Here is an 18,949-nt window from a genome sequence, read left to right as displayed (position 1 = left end):
ATAGATGTTGGAGATTCAAACAGTAGTACTCTCCTCTTTTCATGTTCCTTATATCCCTACATGCGTTGATCCTTGAACAATATGGGTTTGAACTGTGTGGGTCCACTTCTATGCTGGTTTTTTACAGTACAGTACTGTAAATAATTTCTCATGATTTTCTTAACATTTTCTTTATGGTAAGAATGCAGTATATAATACACATATAAAATATGCGTTAATTGACTTTATGTTATTGGTAAGGCTTCCAGTCAACAGTAGGCTATTGATAGTTCAGTTTTTTTGTGGGGGAGGGGTGGCAAAAGTTACATGCAGATTTTCAACTACATGGGGTCAGCACCCCTAGCCCCCGTGTTGTTCAAAGGTCAGCTGTATAGTGAAGGCACTCTTTATACATTAAAAATAATAGACTGTGATGAGTACTTTGTGATATATAGGAGTCCCAGGTGCTGAGGAGGGATTAATTCAACACTGCCTGTGGCGTCTAGAGGCTTCCTGAACCTGGTTTCCCTGGAGGTGCACTTTGTAGTTGTGGAAGTTCATAGAATACTCGGAATGCTGTCTCCTCTAGACGGAGTATGGAGTAAATAGGAGATACAGGCAGGAAGGCAGCCTTTGACCTCAAAGTTGTAGTACAAAAGGCTTGATTGATATTCTTTGCTAAAAAAATCAGAATGAACACTGCAGGCAAGGGCAGAAGAATCCCACCATCTTTTGTATCTTAAATAACGTTCAGCATTGTCAAAGATGGACTTGAAAATCACAATGAAGTTTCTTTCCTCTCCCCCACCCCATATTTGACCCTGTAGTCCTGTGAACATGAGTGTTACTGGAGCAGCCCTAAAAGCAGGAGTTCAGGACTTTCTCCTCTGGTGACCACTTAAGGGCTACTTTAATAGGTGGGAAGATAAAGGGTTAAACCAGGGACATTTCAGTGGCAAAACAGAAGCAAGGACAGATGGGAAGATTTCAGGGATAGCGTGGGAAATGTTATTCCGTGCCACTTGCGCGCTGTCATCTCAAATAGTACTTGATAGGTGAGGCTTTCTCTGACCCATCCTGGCAAATGGTACATGTGGGGGCTGCTTCCTGAGCTAGGAAAGCACATGTTCGTGTGCCCGTTGGACTGCCAGCCTTGGTATCTTCTCATCTCTGTTCCGTTGGCCTTCCGATGACCCACAGAAGGGTGTGCTGGAGGGTTACTGAAGGAGAAAACAGACACTCATAGGTGACTGGATTACAGGCCATCTGGCAGTAAAAGCACTACCACCGAAAGCTCAATGATAGCAAGATACTACACGGATTACCATTCGATCTAACCTTTCATAGCACTTAAAAATTTTCACTTTTTAAATGAAGCCGGCAAGCTCTCCATCCCACAAGTATCCACGGAGGCTATGTGCAAGGGAGTGTTTTAAGAATTAGCCTGGGGTATGTTAAGTATCCTTTCCAGATCAGTTTGAACGCGACAGCGAACCCAATTCCGGTCTCTAAATCCCAATTGCGGGCCAAGGGGCCGGAACCAAAGCGTTGCCGCCTCATTTCCGGGAGGAGGCGCCAGTTTGTGGCGAGGGATCGATTGCTTTTGCCTGGCGGGGGTCGGTCCGGAGAGGACGGCGAGCTCGGCGACTGCGGGCCAGCCTGGAGGTGTACGGCGTCCTCGTAGCGGGGGAGCCCGCGCTGCTGAGATCCGGGAGGCGCGCTGGGCCCGCGTCGGACGGCTCGGTCGTGTTTGCACACGCGCTGGTGCGAGGCCCATGGTTGGTGATGGAGGTGGCGAGGTGAGAGCAGAGAGACGTGAGGAAGAGGTGGGCGGGCGGATGCAGGGAACGGGTGTCGCAGCGGGCGGAAGAGCCGGACCCTGGCTCTCGAGGGATGGTCCGGGGAGTGGGAGTTTTAAGGCAGCCCGCGTCGAGGGCGACCCTTGCCGGAGGTAACAAAATTAACGTACGTCAGAGCCGGATTTTAACCCCGGTGTGGGTACTTCCAAGCCTGCGGACTGCGGTCACGGGGGACTCGATGCGGTTGCTTAATAATTGTGCGATTTTCGGCCTCTCCCTGCGTCAGTCTCCTGGTTTGTGAAATGGACTTGATTCGTATTTCACGTAGCTGACCAAACGATGTATGAAGCGTTCAGCCCAACCTGGCAAATGGTAGGGATTCCCAAAGCGATGGCTGTGTTGTTCTTTGTGTCAGTACTGCTCACATGACACTCTTTTGTGTTCTGTGTTCTCTTCTACACCGAGTGCCCTGAGAATGAGGACTTTGTTCCATTGCTCCAGGGAGTGCAAGTTGACATTGGTATAACGATGGAACGATTAGGCCTTGGAACCAGTTAGACCTCAGTTGGAATCCACACCACTCCTTTGATTTGCTGCGTGACCTTGTGCAGGTTGTTTTCCGTGGCCGCCTTGTCCATAAACACAATAATTTGGATAAAGCTGTGGGCGGCGAGGTAGGCCTTCCAATCGGAGTTAAGTCCAATTACACTAATTAGGCCGTGGACAAAGGCCATTTAATTGTAAACACAACATGGTGTGCATTTGGGAAGGATTATAAAATATAAAATCTTTGGTCGTGTGTCAAATATACTAATTAACCTGTTGGCATAGCTGGAGTCAGGCAGACAGAAAATATTAGATTGAGTGCTCATAAACGTAGCAAAATTACTGGAATGGACTCAAGTCATGCATCCACTTTTCCTTGTAGCAATGTTATGTAAAGAGCGGCATGTTATTACATAAAGCCCATAATTACTATAACATCTTCAAGGTAGATTATATCCTCTGATAAATGTTGCTAATCTTTATGGAACAACATTCAGAAGAGGGTTTTAAAGTACCAGGGACACACTAATAATTTTTTCCTTTCCTTCTCAGATAATGCTCTTGAAAACATACGGATTTTGGTGCTTCAGCTTCTTCTCTGTTCCTCAGTTTCCCTTGCTGAGATCATCAGTGACCTGCTACTTTCTAAATCTAGTATTTTCTCATCTGTAGCCAGCCTGTTAGCTGCATTAGTTCTATCTGCAACCTTAATTCCTTTTTGCTGTGTAGGAAAATATATGCACAATTTCCAGTGATTAGAATGTGGATATCTTTGGGAGTGGTGGGGGATCATCCTTCTTCCCACAAGAATATTTTTATTGTTTTGGGGAAGTCCTATCTAAGTGTGACAGGAAAAAAGGTGGAAATATCTCACAAATAAGGATCAACATTATCATCATAATCTTCCATTAAAAAAATAAGACATCTTAAATATGTTTGAAAAGCAAATGATAAGCTTTTACATATATATCATCATATACATCATCTCACTAAAATAGTTAAGGAGCACCTGGGTGGCTCAGTCGGTTGAGCGTCTGACTTCGGCTCAGGTCATGAACTAGCAGTTAATGGGTTCGAGTCCCATGTTGGGCTCTGTGCTGACAGCTCAGAGCCTGGAGCCTACTTCCGATTCTGTGTCTCCCCCTCTCTCTCTGCCCCTCCCCTGCTCGCGCTCTCTCTCTCTCTCTCTCAAAAATAAATAAACATTTAAAAAAACCTTTTTAAATTGTTAAATAATGAGATAAAACTTATCCACAAGGTACCACTGGACACTTAAATTCTTTTCAAACTTAATGAAATATGAGTCAGTGAGAATTTAAATAGTATTTTCCATGTGTTGGATTGTCAAAGATTAAAACATTTGATAATGTATAATTAGTGAAATGATTAGTGAAGATGTCTACGAATATGTGCATTCACTGTTGGTATTAATAAATTTGAGATGAATTTGATACATTTATCAAAATTTAAAATGGGTATGCCTTTTGACCTCACATTTCCGCCTCTGCAAAGTAAATATTTATCAGATGTTCTTTACCCTGTTATTTGTAATTTTGAAGAAACGAAAAAAGGAGGTAGTTTATTTATCTAAAAGAAAGCTTTGGCCTTTGTTTATTTATATCTATGTGTTAGGATGATATCACTTTAAAAATATATGGGGAGAGGGCTTCTAGTTCTGACCAAGACGGAGCGTGAGTGTCCCCTAGTACTCCCTCTGAACAACTAAAATCCCTGGACATAATATAGCAGACAATTATAGAAGGACTTTAAACGGGAAAAGAAGATGCCAGACTGCCTAGGAACCTCCTAAAACTCAGTTAAGCAATGAGATGAAGTGGTCTCCTGGCTTTGGGATAACGGATATTTCCCTCATATCTTATTGCTCACAGATCTTTTGGCAAATAGCGAAGTATATTAAAAAAAAAAAAAAAAGTCCTTGGGGTGCCTGGGTGGCTCAGTCGGTTGAGTGTCTTACTCTTGATTTTGGCTCAGGCCATGATCTCAGGGTCAAGCCCCATGTCGGGCCTCCCTAAGCATGGAGCCTACGACTCCATGAGATTCATATTCTCTCTATCTCTCTTTGTCTCTCAGCAACAACAACAAAAAGGAGTTCTTTATGGCGAAGTCAGACCATCCTAGGCCTCTTGAGAGTTACTCCTTCCTTTTTGGAATGAATGCCCTGTGGGCAGGATGGCTGAAAACCAGAGGATAGTCCCTGCAGAGTCCTGTGCTTCTGAAGAAACACTCTTATTATGAAAGCTGTATCGAAGCAGGTGAGAAATATAATAATTTTTATTAACAAGTCTAATCTACCTGAAAGGCACTGACATAGAGGTTGTTGGGACCCTTGGCTCACATAGCAGTTTCTGAAGAAATCCTTTTGTTATTATTTATTTTTATTTTTATTTTTTGAAGAAATCCTTTTGAAAAGCAGTGGAATTTAAATTGCTCAGACCATGGTAAGGGGTATGGGGACTTTGGAAAAGAAGAATATGTAAAACAGATCATGGTCTTCTCAAGCAGGGCATTACAGGGCAAGGAAGAGGAGGGCTGGGGTGGTCACAGTGGAATCTATCTTTTTGGGTCCTTTTATTCATTTGTATCATCTGCTCAGTCTTTGGAAATGGTATAATTCACTTTGGCATCAGTAAACCTCTACTTTCCAGTTCTACAGGATTTCTAGCTCAGTGTTTGAAAAGAGATCGAATTCCTTGTCAATTCCTTGACAAAGCCAGGTTTCTCCAAAACGTCATGCCCTTGTCTTGCCCTCCCTTCCTCAGCTTTCCCCACTGTCTATTTCCATCCATTTCCCTGCGGGTCTTCCTGTTTAGCAGAAGCAACACTGTAATACCAGTGCCCAGAATCCAGTGTTGGTGAGTGAGATCTGTGATACAGTCTGCAGTGCCTGGGCCTGTCAGCAGCAATGCCCATATCTGCCCTGGACCATCTGTGGAGCCAGGTTTGTTCTGGCCTCAGAGTGACTGTGGTTGGCTCTCTGACCTTCCCAGGTTGTGCGACCAGCTTAGATCACTAAGAATCTGTTTCACACTTGAAAGCAGTAACCTAGACTGATATAAACGTTTATAAAGCATCTGCTAGCTGACAGGATCTGGTGCTGCAGAAATGACCAAGGAATTTACAGTGGAGTGGGGGAAAACCAACAGCTAAAGAAATAACTACAGGGCTTCCACAGTCAATAGTGATAGACCAGGTAATTCAGATCAAACTCTGAGAAAACCAGAAAATCTAGGTCGATTTTACAATAGAAAATCTACTTGAGGCATACAAGATATAATAAGATAAAGGATTATCAGGCTGTGAATGGAGAGAAGAAAGGAATCCAGAGAGCTGAGTATGGAATTTGGTGTTGTTTTTCCCCTGGGAGTATTTCTGCCATAGGCTGAATGTTCGTATCTCCCCCCCAAATTCACGTTGAAACCTAATCCTCACGTGATCATGGTCTTAGGAGGCGGGGCCTTTGGGAGGTGGTTAGGTCATGAGGGTGGAGCCCTCATGAATGGGATCAGTGCCCTTATAAAAGCCCCACAGGGGCGCCTGGGTGGCTCAGTCGGTTAAGCGTCCGACTTTGGCTCAGGTCATGATCTCGCAGTTGGTGGGTTCGAGCCCTGGGTTGGGTTCTGTATGGACAGTTCAGAGCCTGGAGCCTGCTTCAGATTCTGTGTGTGTGTCTCTCTCTCTTTCTGTCTCTCTCTGCCCCTCTCCCGCTCATACTCTGACTCTCTCTCTCTCATAAATAATAAATATATGTTAAAAAAATTAAATAAAAAATTTAAAAAACATTATTTCAGGGTGCCTGTGTGGCTCAGTCAGCTAAGCATCTGACTCTACGCTGACAGCACAGAGCCTGCTTGGGATTCTCTGTCTCCCTCTTTCTCTGCCCCTCGCTCACGCTTTCTCTTTCAAAAATAAATAAACTTAAACACACACACACACACACACACACACACGCACACACATATTATCTCAGTCCCTGAATTTGGATCAAGGTATTTTGGATTACTGTTGCCTCTAGCCACTGGCGGGAAAAGAAAAAGTGAAATTCTTTCTGGAGAATGTTAACACTGTTAGGTCACAGATTAATTCTAATTTTGGAAATGTAATGTTAGATAAAATTTTTTTTTAAATTTTTTTAATGTTTATTTATTTTTGAGACAGAGAGAAACAGAGCATGAACGGGGGAGGGGCAGAAAGAGAGGGAGACACAGAATCCGAAGCAGGCTCCGGGCTCTGAGCCATCAGCCCAGAGCCTGACGCGGGGCTCGAACTCACAGACCGCGAGATTGTGACCTGAGCTGAAGTTGGACGCTTAACCGACTGAGCCACCCAGGTGCCCCAATAAAATTCGAAAAGAAATAACTAAGCACACAAAGAGACAAAGTAACATGTAACATAAACAAGAACCAGCAGAAACAACAAGTATTAGGTTCACGAGGACTGTAGCTGTTGGAGTTACCAGCCAGAGACTTAGAAAACTGTGTGAATAGGTTTAAGATGATAAAAGTCAAGATTTTTAATTTTGGCAGAGAACTGGAACTATCAGAGACGTAGTAGATTTGAAAAAGAGCCAAAAGATACCGCAATACGAAAAAATAATAACAAATAGTTAAAACTTAGTGGGCAAAATAATGAGAAGCAAAGCACAACTGAACAGAGAATTACCGAACTGAAAGAAAGTTCTGAAAAAAATATCCTGAATAAAACATGGAGACCCAAAATGATGAAAAATAGTGGTGAGAAGGTAAAATACAAAGAGGATGCCACGAGAATGTCTAATCTACATATAACTGTTAAAGGCGAGTGGAAGGAGCGGAAGAATGAGTCTCGCAGACAACAGAGAGTGAACAAAGCGATAGAGTTTATCGAGGGAAAGTATAAAGCTCTCGAGAGTGAGAGAGGTCCTGACTGGGTAGCCGTCAAGGATTTTTGTCCCTGACCTTATCAGAGAGTTTGTGAGGCTCCACTCATGGCGCCTAGCCCAGGCAGGTCTGGAATATGCCGCTTCTTCAGCCTCCCACTTTGCACCTGCAGTCTGCCTCCCCGAGGCTCCCTTATCTCTCCTCGCTTAATGTTAACCCTTTCCCTGTTCATAACCGAAGTTCTGGAAAGCAAGTCCAAAATGAGTGGGGCAGAAGCTACGTTTGAAAAAACTAATGGTTGGGGCGCCTGGGTGGCGCAGTCGGTTAAGCGTCCGGCTTCAGTCAGGTCACGATCTCGTGGTCCGTGAGTTCGAGCCCCGCGTCGGGCTCTGGGCTGATGGCTCAGAGCCTGGAGCCTGTTTCCGATTCTGTGTCTCCCTCTCTCTCTGCCCCTCCCCTGTTCATGCTCTGTCTCTCTCTGTCCCAAAAATAAATAAACGTTGAAAAAAAAAAATTTAAAAAAAAAAGAAAAAACTAATGGTTAAGAATTTGCCAAATCTCATGAAAGACATCAAGCGGCAAATTCAAGAATTGTTACAAACTACATACAGAATAGTAATAGCAGTAATAGTCATAAGTGCATATCACAAACAATTTGCTGAAAACCAATGATAAGGAAAATAACTATAAAAACAGTGAGGGAATATCTTTAGGTTGTCTAGCTACCAATAGTACTAAAAATGGAGGGGAAAATTTTTCTTCTGATGCCAGATTATAAGAAAACCTACAACAAATGTCAGGCTTAATGGCGAAACGTTGCAGTCATTCCCTTTGAGATTAGATCAAGGATTCCCACACTATCCCTACCGCTTATATTCAACAATGTACTGGAAGTCCTAGCCAATCCAGTAAAGCAAGAAAATGAAAATAATTGTTAAAAGATCGGAAAGAAAATTTTAAATGTCATTATTTGAATGTGATTGTGTGAAAAATCCAAAAAGCTCCACAAATGAATTTTTAGAATTAATGAGTTTAACAAGTTTGCATTTCAAGATCAAAAGACAAAAATCAATTGTATTTCTATATACCAGGGTAAAAAAATGAAAGTTAGTTTTAGAAACAATACCATATATATTAGCATAAAAATACCCAGTATTTTGCATCAAATAAAAGGCATTCAAGAACTAAAATAGAAAATATTATTGAGGCTAAAAAGTGACCTAAAATAAATGTATGATGTACCTACCATTTCATGGATTATAGGATTCGAAATCATACAGATATCTCAATCCAGCATGATCTATAAATTCAATGTACACTGGTGACATTCCCAGCAACTATTTTGTGAAATTTGAGAAGATGATTCTAAAGTTTATGATGGAAATTCAAAGGGCTGAGATTTGCCCAAGACGGTAATTAAGGTATATGTGCAAGGATAGACAAATAGCCAAGGTCAAAAAATAATGCAGATTATAGGGAGAAGACCCATACATATCAATACCTGATTTATGAAAACAATTAAAAACATAGAGCACAAGGTAAAGGAAGAACTTCTAGGTATATAGTGCTAGGACAAAGAAATGTGCATGTGCCAAAAAAAAAAAAAAAAAGATTCCTATCCTATTACCACATAAAATCAGTATTTCATTAGCTATACATCTCCATGTAAGGGATTATTAAAATTTTAGGTAATATTAGATAATATATTAGTTAAGAGCAGAAAAATAATGTTTTAAGTGTATTTATTTTTGAGAGAGAGTCAGCGCATATGCGAGGTGGGGAGAGGCAGAGAGAGAGAGAGAATCCCAAGCAAGCTTTGCACTGTCAGCACAGAGCCCTACATGGGGCTTGAACCCACAAACCGTGAGATCGAGACCTGAGCTGAAATCAAGAGTCCGATGCTTAACTGGCTGAAACACCTAGGTGCCCCTAGAAAAATAATTATTAAATAGGATATATATATAATTATAAATAATATAATTATTAAATAGGATATATATATATAAAACAGTTAACTATAAAGGAAAATATTGATAAATTGGGTAATACCAAAATGAAGAACTTAGGTTCATCCAAAGATAACTTTAAGAAAGAGAAAAGACAAGCTTTAAACTGGGAGAAGATATTTGCTACACATAAAGTCAATAAAGGGCTTGTGTCCATAATATAAAATGGACTTATGAATTATGAATCAAAAGTAGAAGGACAAAGCTTTCACAAAGGAGGATATCCAAATTGCCAATACAAATGTGAAAAGGGCTCAGCCTCATTAATCAGAGAAAGAAATGCAAATTAAAACCACAATGAGATACCACTACACATGTAGCAGAATCGCTAAAATATTTTTTTAAAAGAGGAAAATGGTAGGAATTGGCAAGGATGTGGAATAACTAAAAATCTCACACACTGCTGATGGGGTATAAATTGGCACAATCAACTTGGAAACAGAAACGTGTGCCTGTGCATCAAGATACGTGAATGAGGTTGTTCATCGCCGCATACTTCATAGCAGTAAAAAACTGGCATCAGCCAAAAACTCTATTATCAGTAGAATGAAAAACACATGAGGAAGGGTGAGGATGCTGAGGCATATAGAGCTGGAGTAGAACATGAAACTAACCAGATAGGATGACAGATTAGAAGTGGCATTGACAAAGAGCGTGAAACTTCAGTGAGTGAGGTTCCAAGATTTCTGAGTTGTGCTGGTCACCAGTATGGGGGAAATAGAAGACAGAACAGGTTGATCTCATTTTGTTCGTTTAACAAACATTACTGAGCACCATTTATATCCTAGGTACTCTGCTAACTGTGAGTAAGAGTGCACAGTCAGCTGAGTCTTCATTTGAGCTTTACAATGGCCTTTTGAATCCAGACAGTCATTTACATCTGACAGATGGGCTTTTGTGGCTCTGAAATGTCCTCCAAGTTGATGGTGAATCTGAGGCTCAACTCAAGCCTTTTTGCCTCAGCGCTTTTTCTTCTCCTCAGCCAAATGAGGAGAGGATGTGGATGGGAACAGTGTGTGAGGCCTCTGAGGAGCACATTTCCCCACCCCAGAGGTGCTTGTAACAGCCAGATACTCAAAGCTCATGAACAAGCTTATGTTCACTGGAGGCAAGCCAGGGCAGGGTGACCAGCCAGCTCTCCTGTTTCTCAGACTTCTGTAGCAACCATCAACTTCTCTTATTGCTCCTCCTGGCCTGGTTCATTTCATCCAAGTGTTTTCCATCAATTATTTGGATGGCTATTGAGTCGTGGGCACTGAGCAAATTATCAGAAACACACACACACACACACACACACACACACACACACCCAGACACATTGTATGCCTTCAAGGAACTCTCAAATTCTAATCTGTGGATAAAGGCAGATCTATAGGCCAGTGAGTGAAATGGAGGGTTTGGGGGCTTTGAGAGTCATAAGGGCATGACATAGGCAGCACAGAGGAGGAAGTGATCAGTTCTGGGAATTTAACCTTGAAGAGGGGTAGTGTTACTTTCAGGACAACTGAGCAGATACTCAGGAAAGATAACAGGTCTAACTAAGCCACAGAGCCACCACAGTCTGTTGTGTTAGAGGAAACTCTCTGAGGTCTTGGTATTTGCATGTTTGTATTAGTAAGCAGCCGATTATGTTGAAATATAAGGCAAGATCAATATTCTTAAGAAAGTGGAAGTATGAAGAGGATAGAAGACAAATGAGTATATGCTTCAAAGGAGGCTTGGTAAAAAAATCAGAGTAAAACCAAAACCCATACAGGTTTTATCCCGAAATGGCATCATACATAGAACACAAGGGAAGAAAATTTTTCAAGAAGACAGTATCCACCTGTGCCAGATGCTTGGGACTTATGTGAGAAGAGAATAGAGAACTGATTATTGAGTTTGGCCATGTGAAGGTTGTCAGGGTTTACGAAAGTCATTTCCGAGGAGGAATAGAGATAAGGGTGAGTTAGAGTGGATTGAAGAGAGAATGGGAAGTAAGGAAGTGAAATAGCTAATGTGGAAAACTTCTGAGAAGTATTTTGCAGTTAAGGGAGGTAGAGAATGGAGTGGTAATTAGAGAGAGAAGACTAAGTTGGTTAAGGTCATAAACCTTTTTCACATTGGCAGTGGAAACCCTTGAAGATTTCAGAATCAGAAAATTCACTAAACGTGTAGGGCAAAGGGGGCAGTAATAACTTGGAGAAGGTGAAGTTGAGAGACTGGTGAGCAGATGGTCCAGGAATAAGGGGATAAGGATATGAACCTGGGTGGTGAAATAACCAGCTTAATTTCAGAATAGAAATTAACAAACAGGAATGAAAGCTGTCTTAGAAAAATGGTGATCTTTGCTGAAAGATTTTCAGCAAAATACCCAAGTCACTTGCTTGGAGACAAAAGTGTGGACATGAAAGGAATCTAAAAGGAAACTAACACCCAAGAAAGGAGTTAAGGCATATGTCTTATGTGGAAAGAAATGATATTAAATGTACGCACATATATTTATACATTTATGCACCGGGAGCATACAGTGTACTGGAGGACACCGTGGTTAAGGGTCCTGGGTAGAGATCGTCTGAGAAGTTTGTTCGGTTTGCTTCTTGGTCTCCAACAGCCCCATCTGGTAAATGGTAGGACCTTAGGCTTTCCTCAGTCATGCCCCTCAGGTGTTCCCAAAAGGACAGGGCCATGGTACACATTGTCAGAACTGGCCCTCTGTTCTGGGGGACATCAGTGTAGACTGCTGGGCTCATGGGGCCTTTGCTCTGCACTTCTGTCCGGTGGTCATCTTGAGTCTGTCTCCTCTCACCTTCCTCTGCACGTCTGTGGTCCTCAGTCGGCCAACTCTCCTAACATTCCTGTTGCGGGGGAGCTGGCTTGTTATGCTCCAACTCTGGTTAGGATTTGGATAGCTGCTCTCCATATTGCTGCCACCCAGAGCCAGTTTTGTCTCTTAGCTGCTGCTACAACCTTGGGCAAATTACTTAACTTCTCTGTGCTTTTGATGTCTCACTTAGGAAATGGTAAAAATATTACTGCTTACCTTATAGGTTTGCCTTGAGTATTATTAAATAAGTTACTATAGAACTCTTAAATATATTAGTGTATGTAGAGAGCTTAGGATACCACTTGGCCCATAAGTATTTTTACAATATTATAATTGTGCTCACCTGATACTGTAGATGAAACCAGATGTTTGGCCCTTCTTTCTTTCTGCCCAACAGAGCCCTACTCAAAAGTTTTATGGGTGTGTGTGGGTGTGTAGAACGCTGTACTAAAGATGGGGGAAATGGAGGGATTTGCATTTCATTTGTGCCCACAGCTTACAATTTCAGGGTATATAGTTCTGTTCCTGAAAGCTTCTCAAACATTTCCTGTTTAAATTTACTCTCCTCTTGTTCTCTGCCCATCCCACATTTTTCATCGTTATAAATGCAGAGAAATTTAGCTATCTGTTCCTTCACCTTTAGCTCCACTGACCTGTGTTCTCAGGGTCTTATCATTCACTCCCAACCTGTTTATTAAGAATTTTCTTAAGCATGTATATTTCCTTCTGCGAGCATTCATCATGCAGTAGATACAGTTTGTAATGGTTCTCGTGTATTCCTTACTATTGAAGTACGTTGAAAGCAATCTGATGAATTATTTTATCATTTGAGCCATCAATCTGGCCGTAGGTTTTCTGTAAGTCTACATTTTCACACCTTAGGGTACAAAAGTAATACAAGAAACTGTGAGCCCCTAAAGAGCATAGATTACATCTTTTTCATCTTTATGTCTGCAGCTGTACCCAGTAGGTGTCTCAAAAATTGACGTACTTATAATTCATTGTCTATATCTTCTCAGTAGGAAGGAAATACTTTACTTGGGGAGAAGGCTTCAAGCTGGTACTCGTTTGCAATTAGTAGGTTAAGAGTTGCAGAATTTCTTCACTACCATGGTGGTAAAGCAAATGATTCCTTTTGGGCTCAGCTCGGGTACCAGAGAGGCCCAGCTGATACTTATAATACTGCATAATCTCAAGAACTTTTAAACATCATGAGCAATTCTCATTCTTTTCACTCCACAAGACTTGATATCTAAGTTTATGTTATTATAATAATTCCTCTTGCTACTGAGTTTCTTCTGTGGAATAGTAAAGAATTTAAGTTTTCTACAAAGTTTGTTTGACCATAGTTATTCCTCTAGTGGGATATTCCTGGGAGAAGAATGGGAGAAGTGGTATCTAGAAGGGAGAGGTAATATTCCTTCCAACACAGATCTATTACTTCCAAAATGGCAAATATCCCTTTTGTTTCCTCTGGTTACAGTTTTGTTTAAAATATTTTTGTTATAAAGAGTGTAACTCCATTTTTTAATGTTTAACTGACATCTTTTAAACCTCCCATCTCCTTCTTCACCACCTGTCCCACACATGGACAAACCGATAAGAAAGCCAAAGTGATCTTTCCTTTGTGCCTGTGGAACGTCACAGCAGGCATCGGAACCCTTGTTCTAGTCACCTTTCCTAGTCACCATAAAAGCCTTACACCGATCTTTTCCTGCTCTCTCAAGCCATTTTTGGGCCTGCTTGGGAACCACCCTTATTATATGATTAATAAATCTTTTCATACTTTCTTGGTGTCTGTGTCCACGTTTCAATCAGATTTGAATTGGGGTCCATCCTGACCCTATAATGTGTATGCAACAATTTTATTAAATATTGAATTTAATGCATGTGAAGGAATGTTAATATGTTTAAAGTATAGAAGCAACAATTTAAAAAAGTTCTAGACCTACCACCCAACCAAGAAACAGAATAGCACCACTGTATTTGAAGTGCTTTACCTGATTTCATGACTTAACCCTGCATAAACCAGTCCCCTACCTCCACTCATCACGGCATTTGAGATATTTGATGATTTATCACTCCCCTTATTTTTATATTTTAAGCACAGATGTAAGTTTTCCTAAATTATATATTGTTTTATGTGTTTATTAACTCAATATAGATGAAATCATGTTGTATAAACTATTTGGGTACTTTTTCCGGTTAATGTTTAGAAGTTTTGATTCATAGAGCTGCATGCATTAATTTTCTCTAGTGTATGTCTATAGTGTGAATATATTACAAGTGACTTGTGGATTCTCTTCTTAGTGGACATTTGGATTTTCCCCCTTATCTTTTCCTTATGTATAAAATGCTGTGAACATTCTTCTACATAAACTCTGGTGAAAATGTGCAAATCTTTTCAGCAGGTGTACCTAGGAGTGGAATTTCTGCATCATACAATATCCACAGTTTTAGCTGTGGCTGATGAAGACAAATTGATTTCCAATTTCATATCTATTTGGTTTTTTAAAAAATGTATTTTATTTTTAAGTAATCTCTATACCCAATGTCGAGCTCGAACTCACAGCCTCAAGATTAAGAGTTGAATGCTATACAGGGACGCCTGGGTGGCTCAGCCAGTTAAGCATCCGACTTCAGCTCAGGTCATGATCTCACGGTTCGTGGGTTCAAGCCCCGCGTCAGGCTATGTGCTGATAGCTCAGAGCCTGGAGCCTGCTTCGGATTCTGTGTCTCCCTCTCTCTCTGCCCCTCCCCTGCTTGCTCTCTGTCTCTGTCTCTCTCTCAAAAATAAATAAACATTAAAAAAAATTGCATGCTATACAGACTGCGCCAGCCAGGCTCCATACCTAACTATTTGGATGAACAATTTTTTCAGCACCATTTATCAAAAGGCTCTTAGCCCACTGATCCATTTTTATCACTTCTGACATAAATCAAGTTTGCATATATATGTGGTCTGTTTCTAAGTTGTCTGTTCCCATTTGTCAGTCTGTTTTTATCTGTTTCTGTACAGGTACCATTTGGGCTCATGAATATAGCTTAGTTATAAGCCTTGATATTTAATACAAGATTCCTACTTTATTCTTTTTCTTCATGAATGTCCTAACTATTCTTGGCCCTTTGTTTTTTCATAGAAATTTTAGAAACAGTTTATTGAGCCACCAACCAAGAAAACAAAATAAACAAAAACCAAAACTAGATTGAATTGAATCTATAAGTCAATTTGAAAACTGACTTGTTTGCAATATTGGGTGTATATATATATATATATATATACACACACACACACACACACACACACACACACACATACACATAAACATAGCACATCTTCCTACCGGGTGAAGCCTTTTTCAATGTCCTTCAAGAAGGTAGTACAGTTTTCCTCTGGAAGGGCACACACCTTTTTGGTTAGATTTATTCCTAGCTACCTCATTTTTATATACTATTGTAGATGTAATCTTCTCTCTAAATTAGGCTTTATCTTTTATTTATTTTTTTTTTTTAAATTTTTTTTCAACATTTATTTATTTTTGGGACAGAGAGAGACAGAGCATGAACGGGGGAGGGGCAGAGAGAGAGGGAAACACAGAATCGGAAACAGGCTCCAGGCTCTGAGCCATCAGCCCAGAGCCTGACGTGGGGCTCGAACTCACAGACCGCGAGATCGTGACCTGGCTGAAGTCGGACGCTTAACCGACTGCGCCACCCAGGCGCCCCTATCTTTTAAAAGCTGGGTTTTGATGGCATATATAAAAGAACTTGAGTTGTATGTTTTGGTTTTGATTCCAAATACAGTCACCTCTCATTCCAGTTATTTATCTGTAAATTATTTTGATTTTTCCCCGCATCTCTCCTGATTCTTCCTTTCCAGTTCTTGTAATTTTTAACTCTTTTTCTTGCCTTTAACTGGCTAGAACCTCCAGCGCAATGTTATATAGAAATGTCTTGTTCCTGATTGTAAAAAGGAAGGTGTCACCATTAAGGAAGTATGTAGGCTGTTTGTAGATGCCCTGCCTTGACTGATGATGGTGATCCTGGGAGTGTTCCTTAGTTGCCTAAAAATGAAATAACTGGGACTTGGGGATACTGCCTCTTCAGCTCAGCAGCAGGGGACAAACCTAAGCCTAACTTCACATAGGACTGGACGCTTTCCTTCCTCAAGGTGCCTGAATCCAGTTTCCTTAAGATCATCAGTAGAAATGAAAACATATAACCTTGATACAAAGACTTGAACGTGAATATTCATAGCAGCATTTCTCACAGTAGCTGAAGAGTGGAAGGAATCTAAATATCCCTCAACTGGTAAATGGATAAACAAAATATGGTAGAGTCATACGATGGAATATAATTTGGCAATAAAAAGGAATGACGTACTGATGCATACTACAACGTGGATGAGCTACAAAATCATACTCAGTGAAAAAAGCCAGTCACAAAAGAACACATATTGTATGAATCCGTTTATGTTAAATATCCAAAAAAGGCAAATCTAAAGAGAGAGAAAATAAATTGGTGGCTCTCTAGTGCTGGGAATGATAATTGGAGAATGGGTATAAATGGACCATGAGGGTTTTTTTAGGGTAATGAAAATGTTCTAAAATGAGGTTGTGATGATGGTTTTGCAACTGGAAATATAATAAATTTAATTATACGTTGAAAATGAGTGACTTTTATGGATGTGAATTACATCTCAGTGAGGCTGCTTAAGAAAACAAACAATAAAGCAGCTGACAGTAATCTGACTGACTGGCATCTAAACCTAGACCACTTGGTGTCTAGGTCCTGACCGATTATTCCCTGCATACGAGGTTGCTCTGATTCTTGCCTGGAAAGAGGATAGTAAAGGGGCAGGAGATCATTGCAAACAGATCACTGAACAGCTGCCATCTACCCAGATTGCAGTGCAGATATCAGTCTGCCCTGGTCTTGGGCCACCACAGTGCCGATGTGATGGATTCATGAATGGAGTAGCCATGGCGGACAGATGAAGGCTCTGCCTGGGCACAGAAGCATGGCGTCCCTCATCAAAGCTGACCTTGCTACTGCTCCCACCCTCCCTGTCAACCACGGAGACGGATGCCGGACCCTTCTAGTGTGCGAATCTTTAAGGAGTCACTTAGTGATTACGTGAGACCCTTTCCACCCTGGAGAGGGCAGCAATTCATTTTGACTAAGATTGACATGTTTTCTAAGTGTGCGTTTACGTTTCCTGCCTGTTACCAACTTGGTCAGCGCCTCTATTCAAGGACTCACAGAGTATCTGATTTACTGACATGGGATCTCCCACATACTGGCACTTCAGATCAAAGGGCTCGATTTATGAAAAAAATGCGGTTCTGCAGTGGGTACATGTCTCTGTGATTCACTGATCCCACTACATCCCACATCATTGCTAAGCTGCTAGCCTGAAAAAGCAATGGAATGGCCTCAAAGAAACACAGCCGAAGCAACAGTTTGAAGGTGATGTCTTACAAAGGTATTCCTTCAGGATACAGTATATGTATGTATTAAAGCAGAGGTTGGCGAACTGGTTCAGAGGCCAAATCGGGCTTGCTACTGTTTTACAAACATGATGTCATTGGAACACAACCACACTCATCATTTATATATTGTCTGTGGCTTCTGTTAGGCTACGTCGCCAGAGTTAAGTAGTCATGTCAGAGACTGTATGGTCCACAAAGTCTAAAATATGTACCAACTGGCACTTTAAAGAAAAGGTTTGCCATTTTCCCCTCAAATCAGTGATGGCTGTATGGTTCTGTGTTACTGCTGGGAACCAAGGACTGGGAAGGATCGCTCTGTTCCAGCAACCCACTTGGGAAACTTTTGCTTCCAGTTTCTGAAACTTTAGGGCTCTTCAGTTGAAGAACTAGAGGTCCTGGTTTCTAGAAAGGGAACACTTCCAATAAGGGAAACATTAATAGTTCCACTAAACTTAAGGTGTTGGCTGCCACTGGTCATTTTATGCTCATTGTGCCAGTAGACCAGCAAGAGGAGAAAAGAGTTACCATACTTGAAGGGGTAATTGAATTTGATATTCATGGGAAGGCAAGGTTACTGCTATATACTGGTAGCAGGGAAGATTTATATGTAGCACTCATGTGAGCCACTGGGGTATCTCTTGGTAATCCAGACCTTGTAAATTGGCAAGCAGAGCTTAACTGTGGCCAGACAACAGCATGGTAACCAAAGTCTCAGACCCCTCAGGTAACAGTACCACACAGGAAGCCACCTAGACCAGCAGAAATGCAAGCACAGGGTGAGGGGAATGTAGACTGGCTAGTAAAGAAAGGAAATCATCCTTGTCAGTTCTGACCTCAGGACTGACGGCAGCTGGGGAGGCTATAGTTTATCCCACTAACTTCTCTTTTAAGTTTTCATAGAAATTGTAATCAACCAGAATCCTGGAGAAGTTGCCAAAGAATGGAGTGAACCTAATGTGTAAAGCAAGTGGACCTGAGTGGTTCAAGGGGTGGAGCACAGCAGACAATGTTGGTGCTGTGTCCAGACGTCCTGAGTTTGCTTTCGTTGGCTTGGTGTACGCATTCTCCTCCAGCTGCTCCACGCGACGCTACTAATGCACTTGCAACATTTTCAAGAGGCTTGCCTTTGGTAGATTGGAACAACATCACCAGGAGGTATCTGGAAGTTATGCATTACTTATCCCTGTTACAGCCTGCAAACAGTGACTGCCTAATGCCTGTTATGGAGATACAGAAACCTCACTCCCCTGCTAAGTTGGGAAAGACTGTGGTGTGCTGTGTGCATCAGAGCTCCTGGAGATGTGGGGCTGAGGCTAGACCCAGCTGAAACCACAGTCTTGCTTTGCTTCCGTTCGCTTCTGCTGCTGCCCCTCCTTCCTTACAGGTTTTCCCTTTTTCTTCTCTTACACGGTTATAAGTTTGGACCTTAAAAGATACTGTTGAT

The 18,949-nt window shown here is 41.4% G+C and overlaps 1 long non-coding RNA gene across 1 annotated transcript in view; it reads left to right on the top strand.

Annotated features, from left to right (window-relative positions):
• Positions 1–233: 233 nt before the first annotated feature.
• LOC125168617 (uncharacterized) overlaps positions 234–18,949 on the top strand; it is a 58,936-nt gene continuing 40,220 nt past the window's right edge. The window contains exons 1-2 of the long non-coding RNA XR_007153223.1: positions 234–1,778; positions 4,416–4,597. This is a non-coding gene — a long non-coding RNA (uncharacterized LOC125168617). The remainder of the gene's footprint in view (positions 1,779–4,415; positions 4,598–18,949) is intronic.

The sequence above is a fragment of the Prionailurus viverrinus genome, chromosome B3 (assembly GCF_022837055.1).
Source record: "Prionailurus viverrinus isolate Anna chromosome B3, UM_Priviv_1.0, whole genome shotgun sequence".
Lineage (NCBI taxonomy): Eukaryota > Metazoa > Chordata > Mammalia > Carnivora > Felidae > Prionailurus > Prionailurus viverrinus.
Note: the sequence above shows the minus strand (reverse complement) of the source record. Positions and strands in the feature narration are given on the sequence as shown.